This window comes from Microtus oregoni, unplaced genomic scaffold, assembly GCF_018167655.1.
Source record: "Microtus oregoni isolate MIOR12 unplaced genomic scaffold, Mior012 000036F_ref0000092, whole genome shotgun sequence".
In the NCBI taxonomy this organism is placed as follows: domain Eukaryota; kingdom Metazoa; phylum Chordata; class Mammalia; order Rodentia; family Cricetidae; genus Microtus; species Microtus oregoni.
Window position 1 is genome coordinate 18340283 of NW_024543095.1, and position 14076 is coordinate 18354358.

Sequence of the window (14076 nt, forward strand, 5' to 3'; positions counted from 1 at the left end):
GCAGCTTCAGCAGCGTGGGGCACCTCCATCACTGTGTTCGGTATCTGTGAAATAGGAGACTTTTAGAGGGGACAGTGACTGAGCAAGATCAGGGCAAAGGTGCCTGAACAGGTATCTGTGCTTTCTTCCCAGGATATCACAATGGCTCCTTTCCCATCACCTCCTTATGTCCAGAACCCTTCCAGGGAACTGAGGAAACAAAATGCTATTGGTCAATCAACCCATCAATCATGATGTTTCAAGTGAGAATCAAATGTATAAAACTGTACCCCCATACTTATAATTCTAATAATCTTATAGATCTTTGTTTTCAAAATCAGAATAAGAAATCCATGTTACCTGGATTTATTTGTTTGTGCTTTTTCTGGTGTGTGTCGGGGGGGTGGACATTGGTATGGGGTCTGAGGACAATTTTCATGAGCTAATTCTCTCCCTCCACTGTTGATTTTGAAATCAAGTTCAGGTCATACAAGCAAAGTTGTCACAGTGGCCTATATTTATTATTATTATTATTATTACTACTACTACTATTACTGCTACACTACTTGAGACAGGGTCTATGTTTAGACCCTAGCTGTCCTGGAACTCACTATGGAGACCAGACTGGCCTTTACCTTGTGAGTAAATCATCCTGCCTCTGCTGGGATTACAGGTGTGCACCACAACATCTAGCTGTTACTAGGGTTTAAAACCAATGGTTTCTCAAGCAAAGGTCACCTCAGAAAGCTGTGACGATAAATACCACAAACTTTGTGGTCATCACGTCAGGTTTGCACCGGAACCTCCATTCACTGGCTGTGCAAGCCTTTCGGTACCTCTGACCGCACTGTCTCAAAGGTGAAATGAATAAATAAGACCTACCCCCCATGGAGCAGGGCAAGGAGTAGCCGAAATGAATTATGGAAACGGCTTGGCATAGTGTCTGCCACACAGTAAATGCTCAGTAGGTTCAGTCATTATTAATGGTGATGCAGCATTAATAATACACAAGAAAAGTGACCCCTGGATCCCAGCAGAGCAACTGTTGCCCCGGCTGGATTTCTACCTGCGCAAAGGTAAAGTGGGAAGGAACTCTTATGTTCAGTACTGGGTATGGACGACACACTTCTTTGAAACATCTCAGATAATATTTTTGAAAATTTGATATCTTCAGAGAGAGAAAGAAACAGAGAAAAGAACTTAAACAACTTAAGGAAGTAAGACTCTCTTAGAGCATGAGAGTGACTTAGGCCATTATTGATGTTAGGAGTTAGCCTGGACGCCTCCTCTCAGTGGGGATTGATGCTGTGGCTAAGCCAATGGAAGGGGGAGAGATTGACAAGCAGAGGAGAGGCAGTGAAGGTTGTCATAGGCACCATATGGCCTGGAAAAGCCCAGGACTCTATAATGCTCGTTGGACTGAAAATATTTATTCTTTTGTTGTACCCACTCCTGCTCCTGTCCCTGGAGAAGACCAGGGCAGATGACAGTGATTCACCTTGAATGGGGATGATATCCCTGGTGAAACCGCAGTCCTTTTTTTACTTCAGGCATTGACACTTCTTACAGCTTTGAAGCTATGGACATATTCTCTTAGGACAGTGGGTCGCCTTAATGACCCAAGGGAATGCATGTTCAAGTTCAGATCACCTTGGCTCTCAAAGATGGCCCATACATTGTCAGCTAGACCAGTGGAAGATCCCTGAGAGGGTCTGCTTCTATTCCTCAATAACAGCAGAGCCCCTACTCAGGCAGGAATAGCTAAACCAAAAATGCAAAATTGCTTTGTCAGGCTGGCCAGGATCTGAATGGCAAGATGTCTGAAACTGTGATGAAGTCTGAACCACTCTAGTAGCAACTGGGTGACAGGATCCAGATGTTGCCAATGAAGAAGAGAAAATAGCAGGAAGTCAAACACCTGTGTGGCCTGTCAGGTGCAGTGAAAGAGGGAAGTAGGAAGGGAGAGAGAGAGATAGAGAGAGACCCTGACCCAGCTGGCCAGAGGGAACACCCACCAGAACAGGAAACAGGAATGCAGATCTGTGAAGACTCCATTAATGGTTTCCCCTCACTTAGCGCAGAGATTTCAATTACCCTAATGGAGACCAGGGCGATCACAGCAGGAATAAAGGGTTTCAGGCTAACCTCCTATTGTTTCTCACCACATTTTACAAGGGAAGTGGTGCAAGGGCAAACCCAGAAGAGAATTAACCTAAAAATAAGTAGAGTCAAATTTTGTTCTAAAATGAGCCTTAAAGGTAATTATTCCCAAACTTGTACATTTGAAGCTTTTAGGGGGTGTTTTTAAAACTTTAAAAGTCCAACCGACAAATCAGACCAAGCGTGTCACCATATCTAGAAGTGATTTGTGGACATGAGAATTTTTCAAAACCTCTGTTCATTGCCATGTGCAATACATTTGGAAACCATTGTCAGTGGTCAACATGCATAGCAGAGATTTTTAGAAACCAGTAGGTGGGGTTTTACTCTAAAGAATAATAAATATGATCATTAAGAAATTGCAAGAGGTAGCTGGAGAGATGCTTCAGTCAACAAAGTGCTTGCCTTGTAGACCTGAGGACAAAAGCTCATGGCAGTCATCGCTAATCCTAGCACTTGGGGGGCAGAGACAAAGAATGCCCCAGGCAAGCTGGCTAACTAGACTAGCTGGAATATGTGACCTCCAGGGTTCAATGAGAGACCCTGTCTCAATAAAGAAAATGAAGAGGGACCCTGGAAGACACCCTAAACCAATTTTGGGCCTCCGTTTGCACATACAGACACGTGAAAGTGCACACACACACATGTAAGCTGACACACGAGTGATGTGTGATTCTCCTCTGCATGCTGTGAATATGTTTTATTACCATTGGTTAATAAAGAAGCTGCTTTGACCTATGGCAGGGCAGAATATAGCTGGGCTGAAAGATATAGAGAGTAGGCAGAGTCAATGAGATGCCATGTAACTGCCAAAGAAGAGAGATGCCAGAACCTTAACAGTAGGCCACAGCCTCGTAATGCTACATGGGTTAATGGAAATGGGTTAATTCAAGATGCAAGAGCTAGTTAGAAATATGCCTGAGTCATTGGTCAAAGAGTGTTATAATTAATATGGTTTCTGTGTAATTATTTGAATCTAGCGGGCCAGGAAACTAAAATGCAGTCTCCGTTTACACATGGGAAAACAAATACATACATACATGCATACTACACACACACACACACACACACACACACACACACAGGACAAAAGGAAATACAACATCATGCCTGTCCAAGGATGCTGCACACCTGTAGCATCAGTCCTCAGGATGCTGAGGAATCAAGACCAGGATTTGAGACTAGAGCTGACTACATAGAAGAGTCACAGAGTAGGGGATGCAGTAAAGAAGGGAGGGAGAGGGGAATAAAAAAGCTAAAAGAATTAGGGGCTAGAAAGAAGATGGCTCAGCAGTCAAGAGCTGAGCAGCTCACCACTACCTGTAACTCCAATTCCAGAGGATCTGACACCCTCACACAGACGTAAATGCAGGCAAAATACCATAAAAAAAGAAATAAAATTAAAACATTTATTTTTTTTTTAAAAAAGTAGAAAACGGGCTGGGAGATAGGCAGAGTACTTGCCTAACACACTTCAACCAGCACTGCCTAGAACCCAGATTAGTGGCCCGTGTTTGCATTTCCGAATTATAGCACCAGAAAACCCGAGGCAGGAGGATCAGAAGTTCAAGGTGATTCTTGACTACATAGTGAGTCTGAGGCCAGTCTGATCTGCACAGCAAGCTGCAAGTGAGACTATGGAACAAGACCCCATCAATCAAAAACAAAGAAAAAAAAATCCAGCCAAAAGCAGAACAGGACTTATGCCTTTTGTTTATTTTTTAATTCATTAATTTTTATGTGTGTTGATATTTTGCCTGCATATATATATATATATATATATATATATATATATATATATATATATATATCTGTGTGAGGGTGTCAGATCCCCTGGAATTGGAGTTACAGACAGTTGTGAGATGCCCTGTGGGTGCTGGGAATTGAACCTGGGTCCTCTGGAAGGGCAGCCAGGGCTCTTAACCACTGAGCCATCTTTCCATTTCAATTTCTTGTTTCTCTTATTTATAATTTTTAAAGTATTCATCAATGTTCTAGAAAAGAGGATGAAGAAACAAGCTGTTTATATTTTAGTAATAAGAGTTAAATTCTAGGAATTATTGAGCAAGTACTTTGAACTTGGTGTCTGGAAGCAGGCTAGACATCAAGGGAGCCTACTGTTTTGTTTTTGTGGATACAGCAATTTATATATATACATATATATTTTGCTTAATGGATTGTTCATATCCATGACCCAATTTTAACTTGAATCTCTGTGCAGGCAAAGAAAGTATGATTTTTTTTTCTCCTATTTCCACAGATGGAAAATAGCTAGTTTCATGACACGCTCAGCATTGCAGAGTGAAGCCAGTGGCAGGAACAAGAGCAGAATGTGATGCTTTAGAAATCCCAGTTGTATGTTCTTCCTCCACACTGCATAGCCTGGATGCCCTCCCCTGCCCTCTCCCAAGAGCTCTGGTGGCGGGGGTGGGGGACGTCACCAGTGACAGCCAAAACAACACATGACACCTGCTGACCAAAAAAGTTCTGTTATTAGGGAGGAAAAAGAATCTAGAACAGATGCCAAGAATCACACGAAGGTGGGAGCTGAGGGCTGCTTGCTCTGTCCTTGAGGATTCTGCATGAATACTGGATGACCTTGACTTAAAATTTGCCTCCAAATTCCACTGCGGGGATGGGGAGACAAGGTCATTAAAATCACACAAAAGGATTTTTAGGTGAAGAGAGCTTTTGTGCTTTGCTCATAGTCTGAAGTCCCTCTTAAGCGGGTTGTGAGGGTGACAGAGTGGGCCTGTTGTCCTGGGTTCTACTTACTTGCAAAAAAAATTCCATGAAATGGCTTAACCATAGTGGATTAAAAGGACAAGTTATAGGCCCCGAGAGAGGAGTGCAGTTTATTCCAAGCAAAGACTAAAGCTAGGAACTTACCAATTGTTGGGAACTTAGAGGGACCACAGCACAGTGTAACCACACATGTGTAGGAAGCGTCAGAGTGAACTTCTTTCTCGGCATGCTTACCAAAGTGAATCTACCTTTAATCCTAACACTTCAGAGGCAGAGGCAGCCAGACCTCTGTGAGTTCCACGCCAGTCGGATCTACATACTGAATTCAAGAGCTATATAGTGAGACCAAATCCAGACATTTACAACTGCAAAATTCACGTTTTAGTCATAGGAACAACACCCACCTTCTCCTACTTCTCAATCACGTGATCTGGGTATACCTACTGTCCTTCTCAAATATAGACTCCACAATGCAACCTTGATCCAACCAGCTATGCTGAGGGGCAGAGCGAGCTGCTTCAAGTAGCTCCAGAGAACCACCTTTGGAGGAGGCAGTGAGACACCTATTGATAGGGATCATTTAAGCTAAGTGGATACCTCAAAACACATCTACTACTGCTCACGCCTGCTAGCAGGGCTATATTCAGAATGAAAAGAAAAATGGAAAGTGAGAAATGCTGGCAATGAAATGGAGAAATGGAAACCGCCATGTCATGGAAATGGTGGGTATAAATAGAGAGTTAATACAACACAGTCACCATGCAAACCACTTTATGATCCTCAGCAAGTAAAACACAGACTCGCCACAAACCCTGACAACTCTACTGCTGGGTGTATATCTAAAAGAGCTGGGAATGGTTATTTAAACAAAACCTTGTGTATAAACATTGATGGCTACGTTATTCACCATAGACAAAAAGTACAAACAACCTAAATGCCCATCAATGAACTAATGGACAAACAAAGAGTGATAATAGCTATTCGGTGGGATATTATTTAATCATAAAAAGAAGTACTAGTGGATGCTAAGCGTAGATGAACCATAAAAACACCATGTTAAGTCAAAGAGATCAGACCCCCACACACACACCAAGGTCCCCATATTATACAACTTCATTTTATGAAATATTGTAATGGGCAGATCCATAGAAACAGAAAGCCAGAGGGCGAGGGAACAAAGGAATTGAGGATGACAATGTGTCATTAGTGGGATTGAAAGAATGGCTTAGCAGAAAGAGCGTGGACTGCTCTTTCAGAGAACCCGGGTTTGGGTCCCAGCATCCATGCCAGGAGGCTCACATCTGTCTGGAACTCCAGTACCAAGGGATTCGATACCTTTTTCTGGCTTCTGAATACACCAGTATTCACATGATGCTCATACATACAGACAAATACACATACACACCAAATAAGTAAGTCTTGGCCAATAGAAATCTTTATAGGGAGCCTGACATAAGACAAGTTTAAGGCCAGCCTGGAGTACAAGATCCTGTTTCAAAATAACCAATCAGCCATCAATCAATCAATTAATCAATTTCTGGACCCAGAAAGCAGTGATAGCTGCATAACATTTAAAACATAGCAACTGACTATGGGCTGCACATCTTAAATTGGCTGAAATGATTAAGTGTGGGTTTCATCATAATTTAAAGGGGAAAATGGCCAGAGAAGATGACTCCATGGGTAAAAGAGTTGGCTGTCAAAGATGATCACTTGAGTTCCATCCCTGGGGTCTCGGAAAGAGAACAGACTCTTGTAAGTTGTCCTCTGACCTTGACATCACACACACACACACACACACACACACATACACACACACACACTAAATATAAATAAATAAATATGTGTACAAAAAAGATTATTTACATTTACTGCCCTAGAGTAGACTGGTTGGGGATCTGGGGTAATACCAACCTATTTACTCAGCAAACATGAATGGAGGGTTTGTGTACCAAGCTGGGCAGCATCAAGCTCATGGAGAATTAAATGCCCACTTCCTGGCCTGAAAGAGCTAATAGATTAGTGGAATAGACACAAGATGCATGTTTTTTTATTTTTATTTTTTTTAGGACAGGTTCTACTATCTATCCCAGACTAGTTTTGAACTTATGATCTTCCTGCTTCAGCCTCGGCAGTATGAGGATTACAAGATTACAGGCATACACAATCGGGTCCAGAATAATAGGTGATTTCAATACCGGGTGTTAAGTGAGAAGATGCAGACATGCTCAGGGTGTTTGATTTGGAATACCCCTGGAGGATGAGGCAACACCTGAGTGCATTCCTAAGCCGTGAGTAGGAGTTTCCCTGCAAGGTGGAAGGAACACAAGAGTCCTCCAGACCGAGCAAAGCAATGCACAGACACCGTGTGGCTAAGCCAGCCTTCCTCAGAGAACAGAGCGTTCCACCGAAGTCCAGAAAAGAAGAAAATTCAAGAGAAGAAAAGTGGTCACTGGGGTCATAGCTTCAGCAAGAGCAAGTAAGACAGAGGTCGGAAGTGGCCGGAAGTGGCCATGGGCTGGACAATGAGAGCCACTTTCAGCTCTGCTCGGGGTTTTTTGTTTGTTTGCTTTTGTTTTGTTTTGTTGTTTTGTTTTATGGTCATGCTGGGCTTTTAGAGTGGAGCAGGGCTAGGAACCGAAACACGGCTCTGGAGGGACAGGGCAGTCATGTACCCAAGAGAAAGACAGCAGAGATGAATGGAGATACCGAACAGACAGAAGGGATCCGGCAGAGGTGCCAAGGCTGTAGAGCCCTCGTGTGCCCTGGTACGTGAGAAGGCACCAGCTTCTCCCAGATCCAGCGCAGGGGTTACGAAACAAGAAGATACATTCCCTGCTGGACCAGAGAAGCCAGTGTTCCCACCTGCCCCCACCCCCAGCCCCACCCCTCGTTTTCCCAGTGAGATTCAAGGGTAGAAAATGCTCAGAAAAGCCGATGTGGAAAAGGGTGAACTTGCTGCCAGGGAGTCCGACAAAGCTGTCCAGGCTGCTGAGCAGCCCGCTGAGGTTGCAGTTGACTGACTGTAGGCGCGCCAATCTGCGTGGGCTGTGATCTTTCTCCAGCAGAGCTCCAGAGCCTGGGAGTCCAGATGTCAGGGTGGAGAGCTGGGGTATGGAAAGCTAGGGTGCAGCCGTGCAGGGGAGGGGCTGAGGCAGAGGGACCGAGTAGGGAGAGATGGTTTGGGAATTGGGGTGGGAGGCTGAGGGGCTGGTGAACCCTAGGCTAACAGGGAAGGAAGTGAAGTGTGTGGGGAGGAGGGAGGGTGTTGACAGCGCATGGCAGGAGCGAGAGAGAAGCTGGGATTTGAGGAGGTGGAAAGCTGAGCACATTGGGAGTTGCGAGTGGGAGGGCTGGGAGGAGGAGGCCCTGATCACAGTGGGCTGGGGAACAATTGCAGGCAATATGTAATCAAGCGCTAGCGAGGATGGTTTGAAACCTAAGTGGGCCTGGGGAGGAGGCTAGAAATGAGCCCGGATTGAGGGCAAATCCTGGGCAAGGCAGACAGCCAGTGAGGAATTCACGGTGATGACGTGACCAACGATGTCTTGATGCCTAGAAATCCCTGGGTATCGAACCCCGCAGAGGAATGGTCTCTTTAGTCTCAGAGAAGGAGGAGAGAGAACAGTGGGAGAGACTGAGGCTTCTGGGGTCTTGCCTGTGCAGAGCTGGGCATTCTGGGTAGCACTCGTCATTTCTGCCCTTGCTCCTGCCTCACTTGGCTCTTCGCTCTGCTTCAAGCTCTTCTTTGGCACTATCTATCCCCACAGCCCCTTCAGCTAGTCTCAACCTTTCAAAGAGCCGCACAAACATTCCCACGGGTCAAGGCCCTGTTTTTGAGGGAGGCAGAGAAATCATCCAGGCGATCCTTGGGCAAAACACAATCTACAGCGTTTGTTTTTGACCAAATGAACCTGCTGAGATCAGAGAGGTTAAGCTAAGGGATAGTGTGTGTGTGTGTGTGTGTGTGTGTGTGTGTGTGTGCGTTTGTGGGTTGAGGGGGCCTCAGCCTGGTTTTCCTGGCCAACTTTCCTGCCTTCTTCCTGGTAAGCCAAAACCTGCGCCTGCTCTTTGTTTTACTTCCTACACTCGGGGCTGGAGTTGAGAGGAATCACTTCTGGGGTTCTCCTGTCTAATGCTTATTTGCCCCCTCTCTCTAATCCCAGCACTTTGGCCCAGGTGAAGCGCCCCTCAGTCTTCTGGTTCCGAGCACTGATATCAGATTCCCAAAGTAAGTCACTGCTCTCTCAGTGAGGTTTCCTTCCAGAGGTGAGACCTGCAGCTGTTGTCTCAGGGATGGGCATTTACCTGAAAGCCCCAGGCACATTCTTTCAGAATCTGCTTCTAAAAGTTGTTCCTTCAAGTCTGTGAGGTGCTGCATAACCTCCCAGAAGAACTCAGAAGAACCCTTTGTGATCTTGTAGGAGCTGAGCTTTATACTTGATGCCAAAATAGCTGGAGATTCTGTATTGACTAGGTGGGGTAGGAGACCAACAGCCCATCTAAGGGCACAGGCAGTGCTCCCTTGTCTGTCATCGAATCTTACTAGCACTACAGAATTCATATAGCACCCCTAATCACTTGGCATCACACACACATACACACACACACACACACACACACACACACACAGAGCTAGAAATGTAGCTTCATAGTAAAGCACTGGTCCACCATGTGTGGGGCCTTGGATTCAATCCTCAGTACTGGGGAGTATGTATGTATGTATGTATGTACATATGTATGTATATATGTACATGTGATGATTTGAAAAAAAATGGCCCCCAAAGGGAGTGGCACTATTAGGAGGTGTGGCCTTGTTGGAGGAAGTATGTCACTGTGGGAGCAGGCTTTGAGGTCCATTTTTCAAGCCTCACTCTGGGTGACTGTCAGTTGACTTCTTGTTGCTTGCAAGATGTGGCCCTCTCAGCTCCAGCACCATGTCCTGCCTGCACACTGCCATGCTCCCTGCCATGATGATAACGGACTACACCTCTAAATCTGAAAATGTAAGCAAACCACCTCAATTAAATGTTTTCCTTTATAAGAGTTGCTGTGGTCATGGTGTCTCTTCACAGCAACAGAAACCCTAACTAAGAGAGTATGTATGTACAGTGTGTGTGTGAGTATGTGTCAGGTGTCAGATCTCTGGAGCTATAGTTCCCAATGGTCGTGAGCCACCTGATGTGAGTGTGGGGAACTGAACTTGAGTCCTCTGTAAGAGTAGCAGAGAAGCTTCACCTCTGTGCCATCTTTCCAGCCCCACCCCCACGTGCATACACAGAAAGCTTTAATTTAAAAAGTCAGTCACACACAATGCCTAAGCGTATGAATATAAATGTTGCCAAGGTAATGTAACCCTAAAAGCAGTAGTTTATTTATAATTTTTGTTTGTTGTTGTTTGTTTGTTTGTATTTGTGTGCGTGTGCGTGCGTGTGTGTGTGTGTGTGTGTGTGTGTGTGTGTGTGTGTGAGGCTCCAGGTTCACAAGGAAGTGGCCTTAGCAAGGAAGGGTTTTGCTTTGTTTGTTTGGGTTAGAAGTAAGAACCCTGGAGATTTGTTACACAGATTCCTGGGACCTTTTCTCAGAAATGTCTGACTTGCCTCCGTACTTACCGCCTTGCTTAGAGAGCTCCATTAGTTTTGCTATTTTTTGCCCTTGAAGGTGTTTGCTTCCTGGAAGAAGCACACACTATAAGTTACAAAAACAGAAAACCAGGATATTTTTATAAGAAGCTCAGTTTAGTTTGGGGCCTGAGGCAAGCGCTGAAGGACAGGCTGTCCCAGCTGCAAACTCATCTGAGGGTGTCAGGTCCCTAGACCGTACAGTACTGTAGGACCAGAGAGTCCCCAATTCAGTGACCACATGGCTGAAGGATAGGAGCTGAAGTAGCCAGAGAATGTCCAGAGACAGGTCACTGCCACAGCCCTTGCGCAGAGTCACCCTAACCCCAGCCCTCCCAGGCCCAGAGACTTTCCTCTCCCTGGCCTCAGGTGCTCCTTGAAATTTTCCTGGCTCTTCTTGATCTTACCTTTCACCCCCATTCAATCAGCTCTAAAAGAACAAATGTACACAAAGTCCCCAGTTGACCCATGAAGCCCCACTAGGTACCTCTCTACCTCCAAAATATTACGACACCAAATACCATTTGCTCAGCATCTACTGTCTACCTTACCTTGAACTAGGTTCTTTGCACAATTTAAAGAAGGAGCTCAGGTTCAAATGAGTCAACTCATGTAAAGTACTTAGCACTGTATCTGGCACATAATACTCAATTGAAGCTGGATATGCTGACCCAAACCTTATTTTCTCAATACTCAAGAGGCTGAGGCAGGAAGGTTGAGAGTTCGAGACTAGCCTAAGCTACATAGCAAGTTCCAAACCAATCTAAGTTACATAATGAAAACCCAAACATCAAACAAACAAACAAACAAATAATTTCTGTTTAAGTTAACTGCTAGGTGGGGGAGGTGGGGCGTGCCTGTATATACTCATGAGGCCCAGGCAACAGCATCATTTGAACTCATTATTTAGAACTAGCGTGGGCAGCATAGTAACACACAGTGTCTTATAAAAAATGAAATAAAAGTAGTTGTTACTTTTAAAGATAATAATCTCCATAATATCCCAACGAGACAGATATTTCATCATTTTATACAGAAATTTTAAAAAGAAAGAAACAAACTGCCGGGCTTTGGTGGTGTACACCTTTAATCCTAGCACTCAGGAGGCAGAGACAGGTGAATCTCTTGAGTTCCAGGCCAGCCAGGGCTACACAAAGGAGCTCTGTGAGGGGGTGGGGAGGGGGGTTTGGGGTGCAGGAGAGGGGGTGTTTATAAACAAACACTTAAGTAATTCTTCAAGCCAGGTGTGGTGGTGCACACCTTTAGTCCTAGCACTTAGGTGGCAGAGAGACAGAGGCAGGTAGATCTCTGTGAGTTTGAGGGCAGCCTGGTCTACAGAGTGAGTTCCAGGACAGCCAGGACTATGTAGAGAGACATTGTCTCAAAAAAAAAAATGTAATTCTTCAAACTCTCTCAGATACTAGGATCAGGCTAGGATTTTCATCTAGATATATCTGTCTTCGAAGAATAATAGCAACATTTGATTTTTTTTGTTTTGTTTTAATTTGGTTTGGTTTGATTTGATTTTTTCAAGACAGGGTTCACTCTTTAGCTCTGGCTATCCTGGAACTCATTTTGTAGACCAGGTTGGCCTCTAACTTACAGAGATCCACCTGCCTCTGTCTCTGTACTGGAGTTAAAGGCTTGGTGGCGCGACATTGATTTTCAAACACAAAACCTCTTTTTAATCTGACTTTAGCCTGAGACTTGAGCACACAGAAAAGTTGTCTTAACATTATCTGCGCCTCTCATGATGAGCATACCTTGAATTCCCCAGCACTTGGAAGGCAGAGGCAGAAGGATCTCTGAGTTTGAAGCCAACTGTCAATAGGGGCAGGCAGGGCTACAACAGAGAAACCCCCAAAAACCAAAATCAGCAAAACAAAACCATTGTCTGTGTCTGTGTCTGTGTCTGTGTCTGCATACACACGCAAGTGCATACACATGGGGAAGCCAGAGGTTGCTGTCAATTTGACCAGACTGGTTGTCGGGCAAGCCCTAGGAATCCTTCTACTCCCAGGGACACACCCTACCGTGCCTGACTTTTACTAGGAATTGTGCTGGCTAAACTAGCAGTGTTTAGTCACAAGCCCCTTGGGGTCACATATCACATTACGATTCATACATAACAGTAGCAAAATTCCAGTTATGAAACAGCAACGAAAATAATGTTATGGTCGGGGTCTCCACAACACGAGGAACTGTGTTAAAGTGTGGCAGCCTTAGGAAGACGGAGAAGCACTGGTAAACCATCTTCTTGGCCTAAGTTCTTTGTTTTTGTAACTGGGGGTGGTGGTGTACCCTCCAGTCCCTATATTTGTGGGGATCTATCCTGTTAGAGTCTATCCTGGTCTGCAGAGCAAGACTAAAAACATGTTTATTTTGAATAAGAATTCTTCAACATGAGCAGCCTTTCCATCATAGTTTTCTCCCTCATTACCTCCTAGAGCAATGGAGGTTGTTTCTCCTAGCTGCTGCTTACAGCATCTTGTTGACAGGGAAGTGACAGCCTGTAAAGAGAAGAGAGTCCCTGGAGCCCTAAGATGTCAGAGGCAAGCTCCTGCATAAGCCTCTTTGATTTATTCCTGTGCCCGAGAGTGAGCCCAGGAAAGAAACGACACTCAGTCTGTGTTCTTCAAGACCATGACCCATGGCTGAGTGTCTGCTTAGTAATGGTGTTGCTCAGCCGTGTCCCACCCACCCCTTGCGTTTCCTCGCCCATCAGATCCAGATACTCTGTCGTTCATCACAGCCTTCAAGAAGAGTAGGCCATGCATTTCCTCCAAAGTGGGTGTTTGGCTTCCTCCGAGAATGATGGGAAAGCTGGTAAGAAGTTAGTGCTAATGAGGTCACCTCTAATGACCCAGGTTAAGACAATCCCAGAACAGTTCCCTGATCCCATGCCTGTGTACCTGTTCACTGGGTCTGCTGGCCTGCAAAGGCATAAACTGACTTATGGCTGGTGGCGAGAAAAATGGTCCAGACCCCAGTGCCAAAGCTAAGACTGATAGTCTGTTTATCCACTCCGATAGGTACAGAGGGATAACAACACACCCGGGCAATTCAGGGCTTCTTGCCCACTTCCAGATGGGTAGAGGAGTCTAAAGAACACACGGAAGTCACTCCTGGGCTACTGGGAGGCTGTCTTTGTCATTTGCAGTGGGTGATTAACTAGAGAAGACCCTGGTTTGGTTCTTTTGCCTCTTTAAATCTCACAGGATACATGAACTTCATAGCGCTACCCCTGAATAGTCACGTTTTAAAGGCTTTCCCCTCCACGTGGAAGAATACTAGCCCACAAGGCTGGGCTGGGTTTTCGTTCTGCTTTATCATCCATCAATATTATTTTCCTGCCAAATCTCATTTCTAGATCTAATGAAGTTCACAACTGGGCTACCAGTGAGGTGAAGGTTGGGTCTGTGGTCTCCAGCGTCAGGGTTTTCTGGATGAGGAGCTGGAAAAGCCTGCTATGCTGGAGTTGAGCAGGACCATATGTCTCTCTCTGTCTCCAGGGCTTTGATGGCATCAGGCTGCTGGTTGCAGTGCGACTCAGGTGCTGGGCACAGAGCCC